Raw genomic sequence first — 23,091 nt, forward strand, 5'->3', positions numbered from 1 at the left:
CAAGACAGTAGTTATAAGACGCATCTCAATTTCAAACATTAAAACAAGAAGTGAAAATAAAAGGCTCCTTAGAACACAAGAAAATGGAAAATGGAGTAGTAAGTATCCCATTTTACATATGAGAAAGGTGAGGGTTAGGAAGCCTTATCTGGCCAAGGACACATGGCTTAGAAGCAGTGTGAAGAAGAAAAGAAGAGAATGATCTGACCAGCCAAAGCTCCTGCACCACCGCATCCTGGCCTCCAGTTCCTAGGGCCCAAGAGAAGGCGGATGGTGGATGCTAAAGGAGATAAAGCCAAGGTGAAGGATGAGCCACAGAGAAGATCTGCAAGCTTATCTGCTAAACCTGCTTCTCCCAAGCCAAAGCCCAAGCCTACACAGGCCCCCACAAAAAAGGGAGAGAAGGTACTCAAAGGTCAAAAGGGGGAAAGCTGATGCCGGCAAGGATGGGAATGACCCTGCCCAAAACCGAGATGCCCCAACAGACCAGGAACAGAAAGCTGAAGGCACTGGACACGCCAAGTGAAACATGTGCATTTTTGATAACTGTGTACCTCTGGTGACCACACAGTTTGAGATACTATTTTTTATCAAGTTTTATAAAAATGTAGAAACTTGTTTTGCCTTTTTTTTTTTTTTAAAGCTGCGTTAACCAGCACCCAGAACGCTTCGTTGTTGTTTTGGGGGAAGGGCGTATTATTACTAATAGAATATCTCTGGAGCTAAATGATATAAGGGGAAAAACATCTTTCCCTTCTAGTTTCAAGAAACTTCCTCTTGGTTCTCAGGAAGGGGGATTCTTTGATGTTAACACACATGAGCCACCTTGGCACAAATGCCTTGGTGGTGTGGAGAGACTAAGATTCATTTTTTACATCCTTTTCTCCCTCTCTGCCTTCAGCATAGATTTGACTCCCTTAAGCCCAGAGGCCTGTTGGAACCTGACCCCAAGACATGGTTCCCAGTATGTCAGGCAATCTGGAATTTACATTGTCACCACTGAGATGGCATCCCTCATATGAGTTCCTTTTTTAGTTTGTGGATCTTTGGATTGGCAATTCTACTATTCTCATTTCATTTCCTAAAAGTCAGGGTCGGCTTGTGAAAAGTTGTTAAACAACATGTTAAATATGAGCTGTCAACCCTCCCTCTAAACTTTCCCTGTTCAGAGAATCACACAAAGACTTCACTAGGTTTCATAGTGGCTTTCTGCTTTTGGTAGCCCAAAAAGGGAATTTGAAAGTTGTTGTATACTGTTAATGATCGTCTGCCCATGGCCTGCCTGAAATACCATGATTGTTTGTGAAAAGTATCTTTATTTTTTAAAAGATTTATTTATTTATTTGAGAGAGAGAGAGAGAGAGAAAGCACAAGTGGGAGGCGCAGAGGGAGAGGGAGAGAGAATCTCAAGTAGACTCCACACTGAGCCCAGTGGGGGGCTCAACCTCACGACCCTGAGATCACAACTGGAGCCAAAACCATGAGTCGAATGCTTAACCAACTCTACCACCCAGGTGTCCTGAAAAGTATCTTTAAGAAGGCTGGATACATTGCATTAAAAGCTATAATAAAGACAAGTTAGACAAAGGGAAGGAAAGTAATCATAGCAAATAATAAGATTAAGTCAGTTGAGTGGCGTTACCTTGTTACCTTGTATTAAGGAAAGATGTTTGGCATGAAATTGGGTAGGTGATCACACTCTGCCTTTGGCTCAGGGGGTGATCCCAGGGTCCTGGGATCAAGTCCTGCATGGGGCTCCCGGCAGGGAGCCTGCTTCTCCCTCTGCCTGTGTCTCTCTCTCATGAATAAATAAGTAAATCTTTTTTTAAAATATTTTATTTATTTATTCATAGAGACACAGAGAGAGAATGAGAGGCAGAGACACAGGCAGAGGGAGAAGCAGGCTCCATGCAGAGAGCCTGATGTGGGACTCGATCCAGGTTCTCCAGTATCACGCCCTGGGCTGAAGGCGGCGCTAAACCGCTGCGACACCGGGGCTGCCCTAAATAAGTAAATCTTAAAAGAAAAAGACTAGATATAGTTTAAAAAACAAAACGAAACAATATCACACAGCTTATTTCTGAAGTTGGAGCCAGAAATCGAATTCAAATCTGTTTGATTTCCACTCATCACACTACCTTCAATATCATAGCTCCTTGGTTTCCTCGTGTATAAAACAGGGATGGTAATAAGTGCCTCCAAAATTGTCATGAGAGAGAGTCAAACAGTATCTGTGAAACCATAAGTGCCTAGAGTTAACCAGTGGTATTATTCTTTTTTAACAACCAACCAACCATAGAAATGTACCAAGTGAGAAGTAAAGAAGAAAATTAAGTGGGCTGAAGATTGACAAAATAGGAACCAGGCAGACTTTAAATCTAGGCAGGACTTCTTTTAAATTGCCTTCTGGGAAAAAGGTCAGTCCCAGGATATGGAAAAGCCATATTAAAAATTTGGGCTCCAAGTGGTTGAGCTGTGGGTACCAGGTACCCCATTAAGGTTGCTCAAATAGCCAAAGACTTCCTTTGCCAAGACTCACCCAGATTAAACAATGACATTTTTCCAACTTCACTTGATAAAAATCAATCTCTTTATTAAAATGTTTAAACACAACTAAACGGAGAGTCAAAAAATAAAGAACAGATAAGGTCTGAGGTAAAGAAGGTCTAAATTCTGAATCGAATAGGCTTTTTCCCACTATCCCTTAATTGTTTCCATTCCTAATCCCTGTATTCTTTTACCCCCATGTTCCACTTTAGGAGGAAATGCTCACCTACCTAATTGCATGCCAAATTTCTTTCCTTAATACAAGATAAGGCCACTCAAATGACTCAATCTTATTATTTGCTATGATTACTTTCCTTCCCCTTGTCTAAATTGCCTTTGTTATAGCTTTTAATGCTGTTTTCTCCTGGTCTGTTTAAAGTGACTGTGCTCCTTTAGAAAGGACAGGCAATAAACTTTTCTCATTAGAAAAGCCATGCACTAAAGATTTCCAACTCCCGGCTTCCCTTGTCTTTCAAAACTGTTCATTTTCTGACCTGAGGAAATTCATTGGGCTTTCGTTATGGTGAGTATGTCTGTTAGTTTTGGAGAACTCCCATAATAAATTATCACAAACTAGGTGGCTTACGACAATAGCAATGTATTCACTGGGGTCTCCTGGGGGGCTCAGTTGGTTTAGCATCTGACTCTTGATTTTCACTCAGGTCATGATCGCTGGGTTGCAGAATCAAGCCCCGTATTGGGTTGCATGCTGGGCATGGAGCCTGCTTAAGATTCTCTCTTGTTTCCTTCTCCCTCTGGCTCCTCCCACCCTGAAAGAAAGAAAAGAAAAGAAAAGAAAAGAAAAGAAAAGAAAAGAAAAGAAAAGAAAAGAAAAGAGAAAAGAAAAGAAAAGAAAAGAAAGAAAGAAAGAAAGAAAGAAAGAAAGAAAGAAAGAAAGAAAGAAAATATTCCCTCACAGCTCTGGAGGCCAGGAATCGGAAATGAAGGTGCCAGTAGGGCCATGCTCCACTGGGTTTCTAGGGAAGACTCCTTCCTTGCCTCTTCCAGCCTCTGGTTGGCTGCCAGCGTTCCTTGGCATTCCTTGGCTGTGGACACATCACTCCAATATCTGCTTCTATTTTCACATGGCCTTCTTCCACATTTGTCCTCTGTGTTTCTCCTCTTCTAATAAGGACATTTCTTTTTAAATTTAGGGCCCTAAACAAAATAATAAATAAATAAATAAATTTAGGGCCCTCTCAGTTAATCCAGGATGTTCTCATCTCAAGATCCTTGATCATATCTGCAAAGATCCTCTCTCCAAAGAAGGTCATATTCAAAAGTACTGGGATACTAAAATTCACATGTATCTTTTTGAGGGGTTCCCATTCAACCCCTGATGGTAACCAATAACCCTTAACCCTTTAAATCCTATAACTACTTTTCTCTTTTTAAAATTCTCCTGCATTTAAAATTTCCTGCATTTAAAAATTTCCTGCATATATCCTGCAGTATATATTTCCCATGCCATGGAATTAAAAAAAGACATTAAAAGAAAAAGATTTTATGTGTTCATTTGACAGAGAGAAAGAGTGCACACAAGCAGGAGGAGCAGCAGGGAGGAGGGAGAAGCAGTCTCCCTGCTGAGCAGAGAGCCCAATATGGGGCTTGATCCCAGGACCTTGGGATCATGACCCGAGCCAAAGGCAGATAGATGCTCAACCAACTGAGCCACCCAGATGCCCCCAAAAGAAGACATTTTAAGTGTATATAATACTTTAATGTCTGCTAGTTTCCAATATTTGAATAACACTCGGGAGTTTACAAAGTTCCTTTCCATTTATATCTTCTTAGGTGTAAGGAGCAATGCTGGGTGACAGGTCTAACAAATATTATCACTCTAGAGATCCAGAATCTGAGGTTCAAAGACTGGTCCAAAATCTCTTGTCACTGCAAGTCAGGGTTTCTTGAATCTTCATCTTTTTATCATATATCAGATAAGAAAAGTTCAGTTTTTTCTTAAGATTTTATTTATTTATTTGAGAGAGAGAGAGAGAGAGAGCAAGAGCAGGGGGAGAGGCAGAGGGAGAGGGAGAAGCAGACTCCCCCTGAGCAGGGACCCCAATGTGGGCTTGATCCCAGGACCCCTAGATCATGACCTGAGCTGAAGGCATATGCTTAACCGGCTGACCCATCCAGGCACTCGAGTTGTTGTTGTTGTTGTTGTTGTTGTTGTTGTTGTTGTTGTTGTTTTTCATTTTAAATACATATAGAACATGTTCATCTTGAGCATTAATCTTGACAGGAATGAGAACCCCCACTAGCATTTAATCTTTAGCACTTAATTAGCCCACTCAGTGCAACAGAATCTAACACATGTTTTTGGAAACCATTTATTTGTGGTCATCTGGTCAAACATAACGTCTGCTCTCCGGCAACTCATTCTTATATAGTTATCTGGCTAGTATCAGAATGGTGATAGTCTGTGAGTGGTTTTCATGAGTATCTTCTCTCCTTCTGAAGCTGAGGTTTGTTTTAGATTTCTATAATAGAATAAAGTAGAACCATGGTGATAAATAGATGAGCTTGGTCTCGTAGGAGGGCTTCCCAAAGAGTGGCCAGAGGGTCACTTTACAAAAGGCACAAAACAAGGGCCTTCTTCCTTTCAGAAGGACTCTGAGTGCTAAAAAGCTGGCATGGAGGTAGAAAAATAAAGACTATTATTTTCCCATGAACTTGAGAGAGAACAATGTACAATCGTCATAAGTAGTGTAACCTTTGGACCTCTCTGGAATGCAATATCCTTTCCAAGTGGGCAAACCCTTGATGGTGTTGATTCGGTTTTGTGTTTGCTTCTAATAATAAAAGGGAAGTGGGAGATTTCTGGTGGCAGGCAGCCTAACCATTCATCTACAGATTTGGTATGTGTGTATGTATTTACTTTGAATTATGTAAGTTATTCTTGTTTAATCATTTATATTGACTTTAAAGAAGGAAACAGTACCTATGCGAACAGTTACATTTATCATGCACCATGTTCAGAGATTGCTTCAGACGTTTCTCATTTCAAAGAAAACAGTGATTTGTCTAATCTCAATCAAATCCAATGTGCATGGAACAGAAGATCACAGAGCTACAGATGAAATAAATAGCACTTGCTGGGGCCTTTGAGAGGCACATAAATTATGAGGCAGGAAGTTCTTCAGTAAATATGATGCAATGCATATCTTCGTGTGCTGTCTGTTCTACGGGTGCCTTCTCCCGCCCTCTGTCTTTCTCTCTGCCTTTGTTTCTCTCTCTCCCTCTCTACCCCTGCCCCCTCTCTGTCTCTCTGTGTATCAGCAGGCCAAGAGGCTCCAGACTCACTGCCAGCCTACATTTTGGTAGTCTCCATGTGCACAATGCCATACTCTAAGATCCTTTAAGAAGACAAGATGAGCTCCTAAACACAGTTATTATCACAGCCTGCGACCTGAAAGGAATATTCTATGATGATCAGAAGCATACTGAGCAGAAGTGCAGTTGCTGTGGTTCCCTGATTCTGGAAAGGTGTTGAATACCCTGATCAAAACCCTGACCCTTATGATGGACACTGGTGGTGCATCATCCAAACCCCCTTTCCCAGGCTAGTACACCTGGTCCTTAGCTGCTAGGAATGGTGGTTGCTGAAAGCAACACAGCTTCTCCTTTCCCCAGAGAATTGCTCTTGGTCACATAGAGCCATCTGGCAAGGGAGATTATGTCCTACCCCAAAGCCAACAACTGACTGGCTGGGAAGCACAAAAGGCAGGCTCCCTTTGCCTCAAGGTGCAACTGTGTGGTGCATTCAAGCTGCAGAGCTCCCTGTGGGATCCAGTTGAAGCTAATCTCCAGGTGAGACCACCATGTTTCTTCACATTTTCCCCTGCTCTTTCCTTCTTCCCTCCCCCTCATTCTCCTGAGAATGCTCGCCCAAGAAATCCCTGTCCCAGGTTCTTCTAGAACCTTGTTGAAGACACGTCCTTTACCTGGAGAGCAAGAGCCATCCTAGACTTCAGAGATGCTGTCTTTTTGCAGCAACCCACCAAGAGGACCTGCACTCTGCACTCTGACCCCTGACCCAAATCAGGTTCTCTCTCTCTCTCTCTTTCTCACCCTTGTAGCCAATGAGCCCCCAAATAAAACCTCTATCTCTTCAACGTCTTGTTATTCTAAGCCCTCCCCAGTCACCACCCCAATTTAGGCTTTCATGGCTTAACTAGGTTAGTGGCATTTCTTCCTAACTGGTCTTCCTGACTTTGGGCCTACCTGGTATCTCTGAATGATGAATCTGATCATGATGCTTTATCCTCAGACACTCTCATTGGCTGCTATCAGAATAATGGTAATAGCCACCCTTTATTATACACTAAGTGATTTACATTCATTAGCTTATCCTGTGAAGTAAAACTGCAACGAAGTTATAATTATCCCCTTTTGTAGGTAAGAACATTGAGTCTCTGGAAGGTTAAGGTCGCCCAAGGTCACAGCTAATCAAGGGTTGATCTGGAAGGTGTTTTAGCGACTCCTACACCATGCTGTTAATCTCATCACTAGGTTGCCTCTCAGTAAATCCAGACTCAGCATTCTGGCTTTCAAAGCCCTTCATGGACAGGACCCAAAATAGTTTTTCAAATTTATCTTCCCCAGCTCATCACACTCCACACCTCAGCTCTACCAGACAATTAGCCATGCCTTCAACACACTTTGAACACCCCTCTTTCCTGCTCCTGCTGATTTATCTGACTGGAAGTCTATTCACCCACACCTCCACCTGTCACCCTAGTGCATTCTCTTCTACAATGTGACCTTGATCCTTGAATCTTGGCTGGCTGTAGTGACTCTCTCCTTACCAATAGGATACGGCAGAAGGGACGTTGTGTGACTTCCAAGGCTAGGTCAGAGAAGTCCACAGTTTCTGCCTGAGACCACCATGCTATGGAGGACACATGCACCCCAGCGGCAGCCCAGCTGAGTTCTCAAATGAATTCTGGCTGAGAGCCAGCATCAATGCCAGGCTGGTGAGTGTGCCATCTTGGAAATCCAGTCACTGGAGCCTTTAGATGACTATACACCATCACGTGTGATCACAACCACTTAAGAGACCTCCAGCAAGAGCTGCTCCCCTGAGACCTTCTTGAATTTCTAAACATTAGATTTTTTGATAATTAAAATGATTGTTTCATGCCACCAAGTTTTGGGGTAGATTACACAACCATAGTAACCATGACCTCCTTACAAATCTTCCAGTGCCCTAAGTAAATGCCAATCTCTCTAGGAAGCCTCCCTAGTCAGATTTAATTTCCACCTCTGGAAACTCTTATAACAATCAGTTTCTCAAAAATATCATTTATTGGGCAGCCCGGGCGGCTCAGCGGTTTAGCGCCACCTTCAGTCCAGGCCCTGATCCTGGGGTCCCCGGATCGAGTCCCACGTCAGGCTCCCTGCATGGAGCCTGCTTCTCCCTCTGCCTGTGTGTCTGCCTCTCTCTCTCTCTGTGTGTCTCTTATGAATAAATAAATAAATAAATAAATAAATAAATAAATAAATAAATCTTTTTAAAAATATCATTTATTAAAGCTGGCCTTATATTAGTTGTTTGTGTGTTTGCCTTTTCCCTCTAATCCACACATTTTGAAGGTAAGAAGAGTGCAGTATTGATATTCATTAATCTTTATATTCCATTGTTAGTAAACCTGTGCCTGGTACTAAGTAGACATTTTAATAAATATTTGTTGTCCTTACCTAAATCGAAGAGATAAGGAATATCTTATTCTCCACTAATAGGAGAGACTTGCAAATCTTCTGTTGTAGAGATTTATAGAGAATCATAGCCTTTTACTGTACTCCAGACCCCAAAAGACCAGTAAAATGTGCCAATAAAAGAGTAAAAAGCCCCTGTGAAATAGGAGAGACAGTATAGAGTCCTATCATGGAAGAGAACGGGTTTTGCCGGCCTGGGTAGAAATGTCAGCTCTACTGCTTATGAGCTACACGATTGTGGTAAGCTACTTCTCATCCAGAACTTCACTTGTCTCCTCTGGAAAATGGGTTAATAGCCCCCTCCCCAGCAAGAGTTGTCCTGAGGACAAAATGAGATAATTTCTGTAAAGCACTGAATTTGATGTTTCAACAATAAGCTTTCAATAAATGATGCTTAACTCATATCAGAAGCAGTGAGTGCACATTATAATGTCCAGGACAGCATCAATTTCATAGTTTCATTCTTAGAGAACACAATGATTTGTCACATAAAACACATAAAATTACTATTTGTAATTGTCCTTTTAACTATCCCCACAGACCATAAATAAACCTTTGCCAGATCCTTTGTCTTGATTTTTGTTTGAAAAAATATGGTCACCATGCCCATAGACCACAGGACCAAAATCTCTGGCTTTTTTTTTTTTTTACAGAATCTATCTATCTATCTATCTATCTATCTATCTATCTATCTATCTATCTATTTGGGAGAGAGAGAGAGCGAGCGAGCATGAGCGGGGTGGAAGAGCAGAGGGAGAGGGAGAAACAGGCTCCCCTGAGATCATGACCTGAGCTGAAGGTAGACGCTTAACTGACTGAGCCAACCAGGCACCCCTAAAATCTGCTTTTGATGATTCACCCCCTGTGCTGTGAGGACCATTAGGGACCAAGCATTAGTCACTCTTCCACACTCCAGTGGGACACAGAGGAAGAAAAGTATCTTAAGTTGGAGTTGGTTGCCAGCTTCTGCTCTGACAGCACTGACCTCAAGTTGTTGCCATGGTGGCTTGGACTGTAGACAACGCTTCCTAGGGGAACTAGATGAGGTGTGACCCCTAAAATGTCATTTAGAAGCAAAATGTGACATTACCAAATAAGGCTCAATTCCGGGGCTCACTATTTACGCCATTGAGTTCCCGAGGGCATCATTCATAGGATATGATGTAATGATATCCCCTGGACATGTGCACCATGGCAGCCTGGATCCCCCTGAATGTTACCTGTGTGCATGTGCCCTTACTGAATCTGCCTTCTCTGCTTCAGGGGAAGGACAAAACAAAGAAAACAAAAAAGCTTGGAGCACACTCCACTCCAATCTGTAAGTTCTCTCAAGTGTGAGTACCAAGAAGTTCTTTATTGTGGAAAGGAGCACAAAATAATTTGTGCAATGATTACTCTACAAGGTGTAGAGAGATACTCTGCAGCCATTATCTAACATGAAAGGCTTGAAACAGATCTAAGCTTCCTTATTTTTCCAAAGCAGAGAGAACTCTTTCAACACAAACTTTTGTTAAATTAATGCTCCAGGTTTCTTTTCTCAAGAAAATCCTCCCTTCCTCCACCAAAACAAGTCAGCAAATAAAGTTGTTCATAGCCCTCATCATTATGCAACATCGACATTTATGAGCAGGACATCAGTGGGGAATATAGTGAAAGGAGATAATTTGAAATGTACCCCAAAAATGCTTTAAGGCATAATGGAGGGCTTAAAAGACAAACACACAAACAAACCCAACCCCTGGCTTCGTTCTTAATGTGTGCATTTTGTATTGTGGATGGGGGTTCCTTTAGGTGGCTTAGACAATACATAGCCAATGGTGATTCAAAAAGCTGGACTGTACTCAAATAAACCCAGAGGTATGGAATCTTCTAGCAACGTGGGTCCTAGAACATCTTGCTTAAGTCCATCCTAATCCCTTGGGCTCCAGCCTTTCCATTTCTTTTTATGCTTTCTTCAGAGGAAGTGGGAAAGGGATCCCTGGGTGGCTCAGCGGTTTGGTGCCTGCCTTTGGCCCAGGGCGCGATCCTGGAGACCCGGGATCGAGTCCCACATCGGGCTCCTTGCATGGAGCCTGCTTCTCCCTCCTCTTGTGTCTCTGACTCTCTCTCTCTCTCTCTCTGTCTATCATAAATAAATAAGTAAATAAATAAATCTTAAAAAAAAACACAAATGAAATGGGAAAGCTTCTCACCCCCATTACAACCCCTTGCAATACAGGGAGTCAGCCCTTCCTTTTGGGGACAGGTCATTGGGTTCCCAAACATTTGCCAAGAGAAAACCCTGCAACCCACATGCTCTGGCTTTCTTTTATTGGTTGTCTTTCCCAGCTCCTGAACAAACTGGGGGGCAGAGGGGAAGGAAGCATGGGCCTTCGTTAGTATAAAAGAATTGGAATAGGACAAGGGGAAGAAGTAGCCTTCTTCTGTACTAAACATAATTCCCCAGTGTTGAAACCTCTCATCATGATCAATAAGAGCGCTCTGATAATAGCCGAAATTCCTACTCCCTTTCCAATACTCTTTACAGAACCCAGACCAGGGACCAAACCCATTGACTCTTTATGAGGACTTGGCAAGATAGATATTATTATTTTACTGAAAATGAAACCAAGATTCAGAGATAAGGTCATTGAGTTACAAGTCAGCAAGAGCTGGGATTGGATCCCCAGTCTGCTGACCTGGAAGCCCACAGCCGGCTGCCTCTAGCTTATGCAGCCCATGCTGCAGCTTAAACCATATACCACCTAAGAACATTGGTTGAGTTTAGATCCAGAAGCAGAATCTCTCTGTGGATCCCAAAGATCTTCCTCCCATTTATGTATCCTGTGCTTTGCCAAGATTTCAGTCCTTACATTTTGTTTTATCCTAAAATATACAAACCCTTCCTAACCATTCCCTTTGCCTATAAACCACCCCCCCTCCCCGCCACAAACACACAAGTCACCTACTTTCCAGCACTTGCTGGCAGTCACATCAAGTGGAAGGGCCATGAAGTTGGTGGTCACATGGCCGTTGAGATGGAAACATAACTTTTTAAGCAGACATGTGTCCCTGTTCCTCTGGAAACAAACAAACAAAAAAGTACGGGTACACTGCACCAAATGTAGCATCCCCAAAACAAGATATGGCATATGGCATATATTCATTGGTTAACTGATACTTGGTGAGAAATTAAGATTATAAGATTTTTTCCCTAATATTTTCTTACATTACTAGAAGGAGTCTACATTGGTACAACCTCTATGGAGGGCAACTGAGCAATACTTATGAAATCTATAAAATTTCCATGTGCACATACCATTTGTCTCAGACTATGTTCCCTAGAAACAGAGGCTGCAACAGGGATTCTTGTGCAGATGATTTACAGAGGGAATGTTCTCCAGAGAAACCTGCTGGGGAGTAAAGGAAACGAGATGTCAGGACAAAGAACTAGGGAAAGATATGGCTTCAGATCCATCTAGTCTCAGCCTAATCCCATAAGGTGCCCTTGGGTGGGATTGGACCACCAAGGCCGTCCTTCCCAGAGACAAAGAGGTAGGGCCACTAGACCCACACATCTGTTAGTCATTGGCCAAGGGCTGCCCCAGAGCAGTGTGTGACTTCGAAGACATCTGCAGGTCCGGCAGCAACTGTCAACAGCAGTGGTGAGCTTTTAGCACCCACCACCTGCTGCAGGTAGGGTATGGGTATGCCAGTCCCATAAAAGAGTTCTGGGCCAGACACCAACAACATCTGTCATTGCTGGACCCAGCTGTCCCATGTCTAGTCATTTATCCTCAGTATGTTTGCACTTGCGCAAAATAATGCATGTCCAAGTTTATTCATCGCAGCATTGTTTATAATAGGAAAGGGGATCCCTGGGTGGCGCAGCGGTTTGGCGCCTGCCTTTGGCCCAGGGCGCGATCCTGGAGACCCGGGATCGAATCCCACGTCGGGCTCCCGGTGCATGGAGCCTGCTTCTCCCTCTGCCTGTGTCTCTGCCTCTCTCTCTCTCTCTCTCTCTGTGACTATCATAAAAAAAAAAAAAAGGAAAGGGCCCGTCAATAAGCAACTGGTTACTTACATTATGGCACATCCATACAACGGACTATTTGGTGGATGTAGGGAAAGTAAGAATAAGGAAATTGGCCATTTATGGATATAGGATGCTTTAAATACATACTTCCATGTGAAAAAAAAAAGCAAGGTGCGGAATGCAATATGTACAGTATGCCACCATGTTTTTTTTTAAAGATTTTATTTTATTTAAGATTTTATTTATTTATTCATGACACACACACACACAGAGAGAGAGAGAGAGAGAGAGAGAGCACACACACACACACACAGAGAGAGAGAGAGAGAGAGAGAGAGAGGTAGAGACACAGGCAGAGGGAGAAGCAGGCTGCACGCAGGGAGCCCGATGTGGGACTTGATCCCGGGACTCCAGGATCACGCCCTGAGCCAAAGGCAGGTGCTCAACCGCTGAGCTACCCAGGCATCCCTATGTATTTTTTTTAAAGAACATAGATGCATATTTGTTAATATATGCTTATGTTAACCCTAGAGAAATAGACAAGAAATTGGAAACACTGTGGCTGGAAGACAGAGTGGGAGGGAAAGTTTATGCTGTATATCATTTTATACCTTGTAAGTTTTATGCTATATGAATATATTACCTATTCAAATGAAATGAATAAAGATGGATGGATGGATAGGTAGGTAGGTAGGTGGGTAGATACATAGATACATAGATAGATACATACATACATTGATTTGCCCTGAAACCCAGCCAGGACTTTCTGCTACTTCTTTGACAACTAAAAGAGGCAGAACCATAGGACATTTTAAAACCCAACTCTCTTCCTACTCAGGGGTAAGTAACTTCCTTCCTGATGATTGCTGATGTATTCTCTACACTTGTGTGTAATTTGTTTTAACCAATAGCTTCTTACTTTCCAACTGCAACTGGCTTTCTTTTTGAATTCTGAGCCAAGCTATAACAGAAAGCCAGTATTTCCTAAAATGTAGTAAATTTAGGCTACATAGTTTTCTTTTTTTTTTAAGATTTGTTTATTTATTTTAGAGAGAGGGGTGGGGGAGGAGGGACAGATGGAGAGGGAGCGAGAGAATCCCAAGCAGACTCCCCAGTGAGCGTGAAGCCTGACATGGAGCTCTATCCTAGGACCTTGAGATCAGGACCTGAGACAAAATCAAGAGTCAGGGCAGCCCGGGTGGCTCAGCGGTTTAGCACCACCTTCAGCCCAGGGCCTGATCTTGGGGACCCGGGATCGAGTCCTGCATCAGGCTCCCCGCATGGAGCCTGCTTCTCCCTCTGCTTGTGTCTCTGCCTCTCTCTATCTCTCTGTCTCTCATGAAGAAATAAATAAAATCTTAAGAAAAAAATCAAAAGTCAGTCACTTAACTAACTGAGCCACCCAGGTGCCCCTAGGCTACATAGCTTTCTTTCTGTGCTGTAGAACTTATCAGAGACTTTAATGTTACAATGTGCATTTTGAATCTCCTTAAAGATGAATTCTCCCTAAAACTATTTGATTGCAGAACTAGAGAAGGGCTCAGCTGGGCAGTTCTTGCTTGAGCTCCCTCAATGACTGAAGTGACCTGAAAATTTGACTGAGCTGGACGTCCAAAATGGTTAAGTCACATGGCTGGGAGTTTTGCTATTGTTGGGGAGTTCAGCTGGGCCGTCAGCTGGAACACTTCCATATGGCCTCAACACCATATGAGTCTTAGGGTAGTTGGATTTCTTACATGGCACCTGGCTTCCCCACAGCAAGTGTCCCAAGAACCAAGCAGAATCCTCAAGGCCTTCTATAAACTTGCCTCAAAAGTTATGCAGCTCACTTCTGCTGGAAAGAATCACTGATGGCAGCCCTGATTCAAGTGGAGAGGCCATAGAACCCACCTGGGAAGAGCGTCAAAGAATTTGTGGACATGTCTAAAAATTGCCACACTTCATTATTTCTGTGATTGTACAGATGGGCCCCAAGAAGAATATTTCACAAAAAAAAAAAACAAACAATTGAATCCATGCTGCAGAAAAGATAAGTAGTAGTATATGCATTTCAGCCTCAGATACAGGGTTTCCTGAAGTACTCAGAGGATGCTATATAAACATGCAGTGACATTTCATCAAAGGCAAAGCTGGTTTCTGCATGAACGTGCTCTGGACTATGAATCATGTCTATTTATCATGGAATCATGCCATGTGTTAACTGCATGTTTCACTGACTTATTTTTGAAAACTGACAGATAAAACTGGTTTCAAGATTAATTATAGTGTATAAGAAGGAAAGAGCTGTCAAGTGTTCTATGTCAGTCTATTTAATAATCATACCATTTGCAACTACGAAGAAACTATAGCATTTCTGACCAATTTCATCATGTTTATGAGGATTGAACTGTGCATCCTTTTCGAAATGAAAAATTTTTTGGTATGTATGTATGTATTTATTTTTGAGACAGAGAGAGAGGGAGAGAGAGAGAGATGGGGGAGGGGCAGAGGGAGAGGGAAAGAGAGAGAGAGAGAATCTTTTTTTTTTTTTTTTTTTGAGAGAGAGAATCTTAAGCAGACTCCCCGCCCAGTGCGAAGCCCGATGAGGGGCTCGATCCCACGTCCCTGAGATCATGACCTGAGTCCAAATCTAGAGTCAGATGCTTAACTGACTGAGTCACCCAGGCACCCCTGTAACAAAAATTTGAGGGGTTGAGATGATGTTCTGTGGTTTACTTCGACAAAAAGAACCCAAAACCCGTTAATCTTTTTTAAAAATATTTTATATATTCATTATATATATATATATATATATATATATATAGAGAGAGAGAGAGAGAGAGAGAGAGAGAGGAGAGAGAGAGACAGAGAGAGAGAGAGAGAGAGAGAGAGAAAGCAGAGGGAGAAGCAGGCTCCATGCAGGGAGCCCGATGTGGGACTTGATCCCAGGACCCAGGGATCTTGCCCTGAGCCGAAGGCAGATGCTCAACCACTGAGCCACCCAGGCGTCCCCCCATTAATCTTAGTAGGAATTTTCAGTCCTCTGTTTTGATCAATATTACTTCAGTCTTTCAATAATATTTGTCTATGGAAGTAAAGTCAAAAATCCAGATGAGAGAAAATGTTGACTTCCTTTACCACCTACCTAAAGGAAGAAAATGCCAGTAGGATTTTATTTCATCAGGACAATAAATCAAAAATGAAGACCCCCCACTTAAGCATGGTATAGTGGCAAAGTTCCTTGTCAGCAAGTCTGAGGATTATGTAACCACTACAGGCACCTTCTGCCCAGTCCAGTAAAATGACATTAGCAGCAAAAGCTCAGAGAGTTTGTGAGTAATGCATAATTAACACATTTTGGAAATCATGTGGCTAAGGCAAGTAAAACTTTCACAAGCTCTTAATGTACAAGAAAGATTTTACATATTCTGTGAAGAGAGGAGAGCAAAACAGGCTGGCTGCAGAAGAAGTTTGAAAAAAAAGATGGGATCATTTTTTTTTAAGTGGGAAAGAGACAAGGGTCTCTGTCCGAGGTCCTTGTGCATTGGTTAAGCAGATTGGTCAGGGAGCCAGAGGAGGCGATAGAGTTTCTGTCCCCAAGCTAGAAATAAGGACACCGTTAACGAGCCAGCACTGAGCAAGAAAGCTGGGGCAGGACAGCGGATTCTCTCTCTCTATCTCTCTTTTTTAATTTATTTTTTTATCGGTGTTCAATTTGCCAACATATAGAATAACACCCAGTGCTCATCCCATCAAGTGCCCCCCTCAGTGCCCGTTACCCAGTCACCCCCACCCCCCGCCCACCTCCCCTTCTACCACCCTTAGTTCGTTTCCCAGAGTTAGGCGTCTCTCATGTTCTGTCTCCCTCTCTGATATTTCTCACTCATTTTTTCTCCTTTCCCCTTTATTCCCTTTCACTATTTTTTATATTCCCCAAATGAAGGACAGCGCATTCTCAATGGCAAGTGGTAGCACAAAACTCAGAGGGCAGAAACAATGGGAGAAAGCTATGGAGTGGGGGCTGATTTGCTCAGGAAAGCTGAAGTTATAAGAAGGACAAACCGTACTGAGACACTAGGCACCATGATCCCAATCACGGGCTAGTGTGAAAAGGGCTCTTGTCCCTTTACTAAGAATGGTCCAGTTTCACGACCTCCCGTGTTTTCCTTGTTATTGATGAGTCTACAGGGGACACTATGTGGACCGTGTTAAAGATTCAGCAGATCTTAAAACTGGAAAAGACCTTAGAGATCATTTGGCCCAGCCATTTTCACTTCGGGAGTCCTCTGGCTCTCAACACAGGACAATTTTCTTGTCTTCAAAGGTTCTCGGGCTGAATTGTTTGTTGGTGACTTTGCATGGTTGCCTCCGACTTCTAAGGTCTTCTCTGCAAACTCCATTTTCTCATAGTTCTCTGTGAACTCCAGACTTTTGGAATTGCCCGAAACTTCCCACTGGGTGGTCATCACACCCAATTGCCATTGCTTCCCAAACTTCTCAGGTTTCCACTTCGCTGCTGGAGAGAAAGCTGGTTGGGTCATTTCTGGACACTTGAGAACTATAATTTCCTTGAGGACTTTCTGAGAATCACCTGCCCCCCAGCCAGTGCTTCATGTGGGAAGCATTGCTGACTGTTAACTCCAGCCTTCCACCCACAGCCTTCAGACCCTCATTCCCCTAGCTTCGCCACATCACATAAACCCTCAAGCCCTTAGTTTCCTGGAGTACATAGAGTGGCTCTGTTTTCCTGACCAAACCCTGTCTTCCTGTCAAAATTTGCTTAGATTGAGAGGTATCCAAACCCTCCTGCTGCACAGTGAGAACCAAGACTGCTACTCAGATGCAGGAGTTCTAGGACTGGGAACTCCCACAGTGTGAGGTGCAGGAATCACAAGCACATCGGACCAGGGAATGCCCAAAAGACATATATCCACTATGCCTCTTGATTTTAAGTATTAGGAACGCAGGGCAGGGCACCTGGATGGCTCAGTGGTTGAGTGTCTGCCCTTGGCTCAGGTTGTGATCCCAGGATCCTAGGACCAAGTCCCACGTCGGGCTCCCTGCAGGGATCCTGCTTCTCCTTCTGCCTATGTCTTTACCTCTCTGTATCTCTCATGAATAAATAAATAAAATCTTTTTTAAAAAAGAGAGAAACCCACAGGAACTAGCTTAAGCAAAAACATATGAGAGAGGTATTATAAGAATACTAAGGCGTGTCCTGGAATCAAAGATAGAGTAGTTAGACAAACTTCAAGAATAGCAGAGAACAGGGCTTGAGGAAAATGGGGAACCCATGAATTCCTCCCTCTTCATCCTTAGATTTGTTGCTTTTCTCTGCATTTCTGCTCTGTGCCTCCCTTTCCCTGCAGAAATATTTTCTCTCTATCGCAAGCAAATGGAGCAAAGATTCTAGATCAGTTTATATAGAAGAAGCAGGTAGAACTAGGAAGAGGGCCATTATTTTGCAGCATTGGGAACCTGGTAAGAGAGAAGTCTGAACTGGTGCAGAATTACAGTCCAAGAGATGCCCCAGGTTCACTGTGGAAGTGATGGTTTCATTTTCCACGCCCAGACAAAAATGGTTCATCAATAGTATACAGAGTAACAAACCCAGGAAACAGGGTGTGTGTGCCACTTCCATGCAATTTCCTGCTGCAAGGGGTGCTGAGTTGAAGCAACTGCCAAACCTTTCGACAAAGTCAGAATGTAAGTGAAAATAAAACAAAGGAAGAGAAAAACAAAAAGAAAGGAAAAGGCACTCCAAATGAATGTGCAAACAAAAATTCTAGAACACATAACGAAATCTTCTGTTAAGGAAAAAACATCTAACAAAACAAACTGTATGAACTCAGTGCAAGTGATGTCAATGGAACAGAAGGAGACTTCAGAAGAATTATGTTTGAGGTGCTCTAGATCAGTGAAGGCACAACATGCATTAGAAAGTGGGTGGTGATAGGGATTTGTCTGGGTGGCTCAGTTGGTTAAGCATCTGACTCTTGACCTCAGCTCAGGTCTTGATCTCAGGGTGGTGAGTTCAAGCCCCACACTGAGCTCCATGTTGGGTAAGGAGCCTGTGTAAAAAAAAAGAAAGAAAGAGACCAGGGGTCCTTCTCTTCACCCTGGGCTTTTGACTACAAGCACTTAACCCCTCGGTGCCACTTCACCCCCAAAGACCCACCTTCCTTGTCCCTGAAAGCCATCTGTCCCATGCAGGACAGTTCCTTTGCCCCGGTGGCTCTGCTTGGCCATGGCCCCAGAAAGCCTGGTCTCCTTTTCTCCTCCAGGTTCTGGGCTTGGTGAGCACTCTCCACTGTGCCTCAGATGGCTGCTGTCATCTGGGAGACTTCTTACAGAAGGTCTTTTCTGTTTTCCCATGGTTGTGAGTGCTTTTCGTTAAATTGACTATATTTTAGAGCATTTTAGATTTACAGAAATACTATTTGGAAGATACAGAGTTCCCAAATGCTCCCCCTTCCCCACCAACCCAGGTTTCCCTATTATTTCTATCTTGCATCAATGTGGTAGATATGTTACAATGGATGAGCCAGTATTGGTACACTATTGTGTGTGTGTGTTTTTAAAAGATTCTATTTATTTTCTCATGAGAGATACAGAGAAAAGCAGAGACACAGGCAGAGGAAGAAGCAGGCTTCCTGCAAGGAGCCCGACTTGGGACTTGATCCCAGGGTCCTGGGATCACAGCCTGAGCCAAAGGCAGATGCTCAACCACTGAGCCACCCAGATGTCCCTGGTACACTATTGTTAACTAAAGTCCATGGTACAAATGTACAGTGACATGGATCCACATACAGGATAGTTTCACTGCCCCCAAAATCCTTCGTGCTTTACCTACACATCCCTCCCTCCTACCCAACCTCTAGTAACTACCGATCTTTTTACTGTCTCTATAATTTTGCCTTTTCCTGAAGATCACATAGCTGGAATCACACAGTATGTAGCCTTTTCACATTGGCTTCTTTCACTTAGCAACATGCATTTATCCATGCCTTATCATGACCTGATAGCTCATTTCTTGTTAGCACTGAATAACATTACATTTTTAGCTATTCACCTACTGAAGGACATTTTGATTGTTTCCAAGTTTTGGAAATTATGAACAAACTATGAACAAGTATGCTGTAAGCTTCCATATGCAGGCTTTTGTGTAGACATAAGTTTTCAACTCCTTCAGATAAAATACTAAGGAGCGCTATTGCTGGATGGTATAATAAGAGTATATTTAACTTTGTAAGAAACTGCCAAACTGTCTTCCAAAGTGGCGTTACCATTTTACATTCCCACCAGCAATGAGTGAGCATTCCTGTTGCTCCACTTCCTTGCCAGTGTTTAGTGTTGTTGGTGTCCTGGATTGGGGCCATTCTAATAGCGGTGCAGCGGGGTCTCATTTTTATTTGCATTTCCCAAATGACATAGGATGTGGAGCATTTCTTCATATGCTTATTTGCCATCTGTGTATCTTTTTCTGATGAGGTGTCTGTTCAGGTCTTTTGCTCATTTTTTAACTGGGTTGCTCGTTTTCTTATTGTTGAGTTTTCATTGAGTGCTCTTCTTTAACAACTGGTTTTCAAAAAGCCAGATTTTTCTTTTTTAAAGATTTTATTTATTTATTCATGAGAGACAGACAGAGAGAGAGAGAGAGAGAGAGAGAGAGAGAGAGAGAGAGACACTGGCAGAGGGAGAAGCAGGCTCCCTTTGGGGAACCTGATGTGGGACTTGATCCCAGGACCTGAGAGCCCAAAGCAGACACTCAATTACGACCTGAGCTAAAGGCAGACACTCAACCACTAAGCCACCCAGGTGCCCCGAAAAGCCAGATTTTCCAAGTTCTCCCAGGGCATTAGCTACCAGCCACCACAGTGTCCCCTGAAACATTTCACAGACCTTGAACTAGGATTTTCCTTCTCTTTTTTGATTCATATGGAAGGTTTTTGATCTGTGGACTCGGACTGTGGAACTGCAGGGGGCACCACTGGTAGACTAGCCTCTGGGTCCAGTTGATAACAAGTGCTGGCCAAGCCTGCTAGCGAGGGAATAGTTGCAGCTCACTGTGCTGTTGCACTTGCGACAAAGAAGCCAAACAGTCACAGTTGACGACACTTGTTTGTAGTCATGTCAGAATCTCCACAGGATCCAGTTCACCTCTTTCCCGGGCCCTCTGAGTCTCACATTTTTAAAGAAATCTGGGCAAGAGGAAGTTGGGGGAGCAGAAGAGCACTGAGATTCTAAGCTGGCTGCAGCAACTGTTCAGATTACACTCGTGTGTTTGACCCAGATGATGAGCATACCCAGAGTTCTACCCAGGATTAGTGGAAGGTGTGCAGGAAAAAGTAGAAGGTCTTCAATCTGGAAGCGAGGGTGGAAAGAATCATGGAAAAGACCAGATATGGGGCTCGATTGGTATGGGAGAGAAGTATGATGAATCTGTTTCTTCTGCCTTCTGGTCTGGGCTTGAAGTGTATGAATGAGCTTCTTTCTGCTTCTCTGACCACAAAGTATGGAACACTTTACATCAACCTGAGAACCTGCAGCTATGACAAGCATCAGAATCTGACAATGACTTCGTTAAAGGAAAGCAGGAAAATTATCAAAGAAGTTGAAGGAAGGTAGTAAGATGAGAAAAAAAGATGACCTTTTCAACAGGGAGAAGAAATGAACAAAGCTCTGGTTTCCCTAAACCGGTTTTACAGCTCTCAGTGGTGGGAAGAAAAAGAAGAGGAAGAAGGATGAGGAGGAGGAGGGGGAGGAGGAGATGCCTGGGTGGCTCAGCGGTTGAGTGGTTGAGCGGTTGAGCGTCTGCCTTCGGCTCAGGGTGTGATCCTGGAGTCCCTGGATTGAGTCCCACATGGGGCTCCCTGCATGGAGCCTGCTTCTCCCTCTGCCTATGTCTCTGCCTCTCTCTCTCCGTCTCTGTGTCTCTCATGAATAAGTAAATAAAATCTTAAAAAAAAAAGAGGAAGAAGAAATGCCCAAGGGGCATTAAGTGATTAAGAGATGGTAAAGAGATATCAGAAAGAGAAATAACTCCCCCAAACAGGCATGAGTATAAGCCTGTGGGAATAGGAAAGCATCAACCTTCCCACCAGAAGGTTGCTCTCCACCTTCTGCTCTGCTTCTGACAATAATTTATCCAGGAGGTCACTGCCATGGTCCCTTTCACTGATTTGGACTTGAAGTAGTTGCCCAGTGAGTCTCTGGAAGGAAGACCCCCCTCTGTGATACAGATGATGCAAGAGATTCCTATGGGGTGGGATTGGACCAGGAATTCAAATAGCTCCCTTCCCTCTGCAAAGGCCTGCCGGTGCCCTGGAGAGGTGTACTGAGGAGCTCGTTCAGGCCACCAGAAGCGTCGAAGGAGAGTGTAAATGAAGTTTTATATATTTATATATAAATATATATTTATATATATTATTTATATATATATTATATTATATTATTATATTTATATATATATTTATAATATATATTTATATATTTATATATATTTATTTATATATTTATATTAATGGGCTCCTAGTAGGCATAGAGGTTCAAACCTGGGAGCTGAGCAGCCCAGTCCGTTCTGAAGTGCTTGGCCTTGGGACTTCACTCCTGCTCTGCAGCAAGGGCGTCCTGCTCACACTTGCTCAAAAACTTCTCTGGGAGCTGTGGGGTGCATCTGAAGGAGCCTCTACAGAAACTTAAAGAAGCTATTGGCAGGCCATTGCCAGAGCAGATGGCCAAGTACCAGGATGAATGCCAGGCACACACACAAGCAAAGATTGCAGAGATGCTGGAAGAGGAGAAAGACAAGGAGCAGAGAGAACAGATTTGTTCTGGGAAAGAAGAGGAAAAGGAGAACAGAGGCTGGAAGAATTCGGATAGTAGGCTGAAATTAGGGAGGTCCTCAGACAGCTGGTGGTCCGGAAAGAAACAAGAGCCATTCTGGGGACTAGTAGTGGGAAAGCTTTCCTGGATGTCAAGGTCCAAACTGGCCCCAAGACTGGGTGTAGACCACGTCTCTGTGTGAGGAGAGAAGACCACACCATGGGCTGCTGACATCAATCCTGACCAGGAAGAAAGTAATAACTCCTTCAAAGTCAAGGTGAAGGAATCCTAGCCCAAGCCTCATAAAATGGTCCACATCCTATCAGCCCAAATTGGCAGCCCCATTGCTTTGCATAAAAGTCTCAGGTCTTTATGTATCAAAGTAAAAAAAAGGTATTTTCCAAGGCCCAACTCTCTGGACCATCACACTCTAGCTGTCTGTAATCGCCCTCAATTTTCTGGTGGGACCAACAGTGACATGGGAGCAGTCTGAGGAAGAAAGTCCCAAGAGCTCTGATCACAAGGAGCACTCCTGTCTGGCTCCCCACAACAAAGCTTTCCAGAAGAACAACAGTCTTAACTGCAGCACCACAGAGCCTCTGCACCCAAGTCAGTCTTGGACATTGGACAGCACAAAAGTTTGGAATACAGAAGCTGATGTGTTTCTGAGTTTCAACGTTGTGGCAGACCAGCTTGTATACCTACAGTGCAAATCTGCCAAACACCCTGGTAGTTGGTCGGAGTCCCTCATGCAGTCCCAGAAGCCAGCGACTACAAGCAGACCCCTGGGATGACCATGGTATCCATCCCATCCTCAAATGGTGTGTTCACCGGGACAAAAGCCTAGACAGAAGCCACAACCAAGAGAAGTAGCTTTGTCTTTTTGAAAATATATTAAGAGCCCTTAATTCATACTCCTTATGGGCGATCAGTTTCTCCTCTGTGTATGACAACGAAGCTCTTTTGCAGACTTGCAGATTTATCAGTGGTGAGATAACTGTGGT

At 43.4% G+C, this 23,091-nt stretch overlaps 1 pseudogene; it reads left to right on the plus strand.

The window, feature by feature from the left end:
- The first annotated feature begins 270 nt into the window (after positions 1-270).
- Positions 271-22,881, plus strand: LOC121482489 (annotated as a pseudogene).
- Positions 22,882-23,091: the final 210 nt, after the last annotated feature.

Source organism: Vulpes lagopus, chromosome X (assembly GCF_018345385.1).
Source record: "Vulpes lagopus strain Blue_001 chromosome X, ASM1834538v1, whole genome shotgun sequence".
NCBI classification, from domain to species: Eukaryota; Metazoa; Chordata; class Mammalia; order Carnivora; family Canidae; genus Vulpes; species Vulpes lagopus.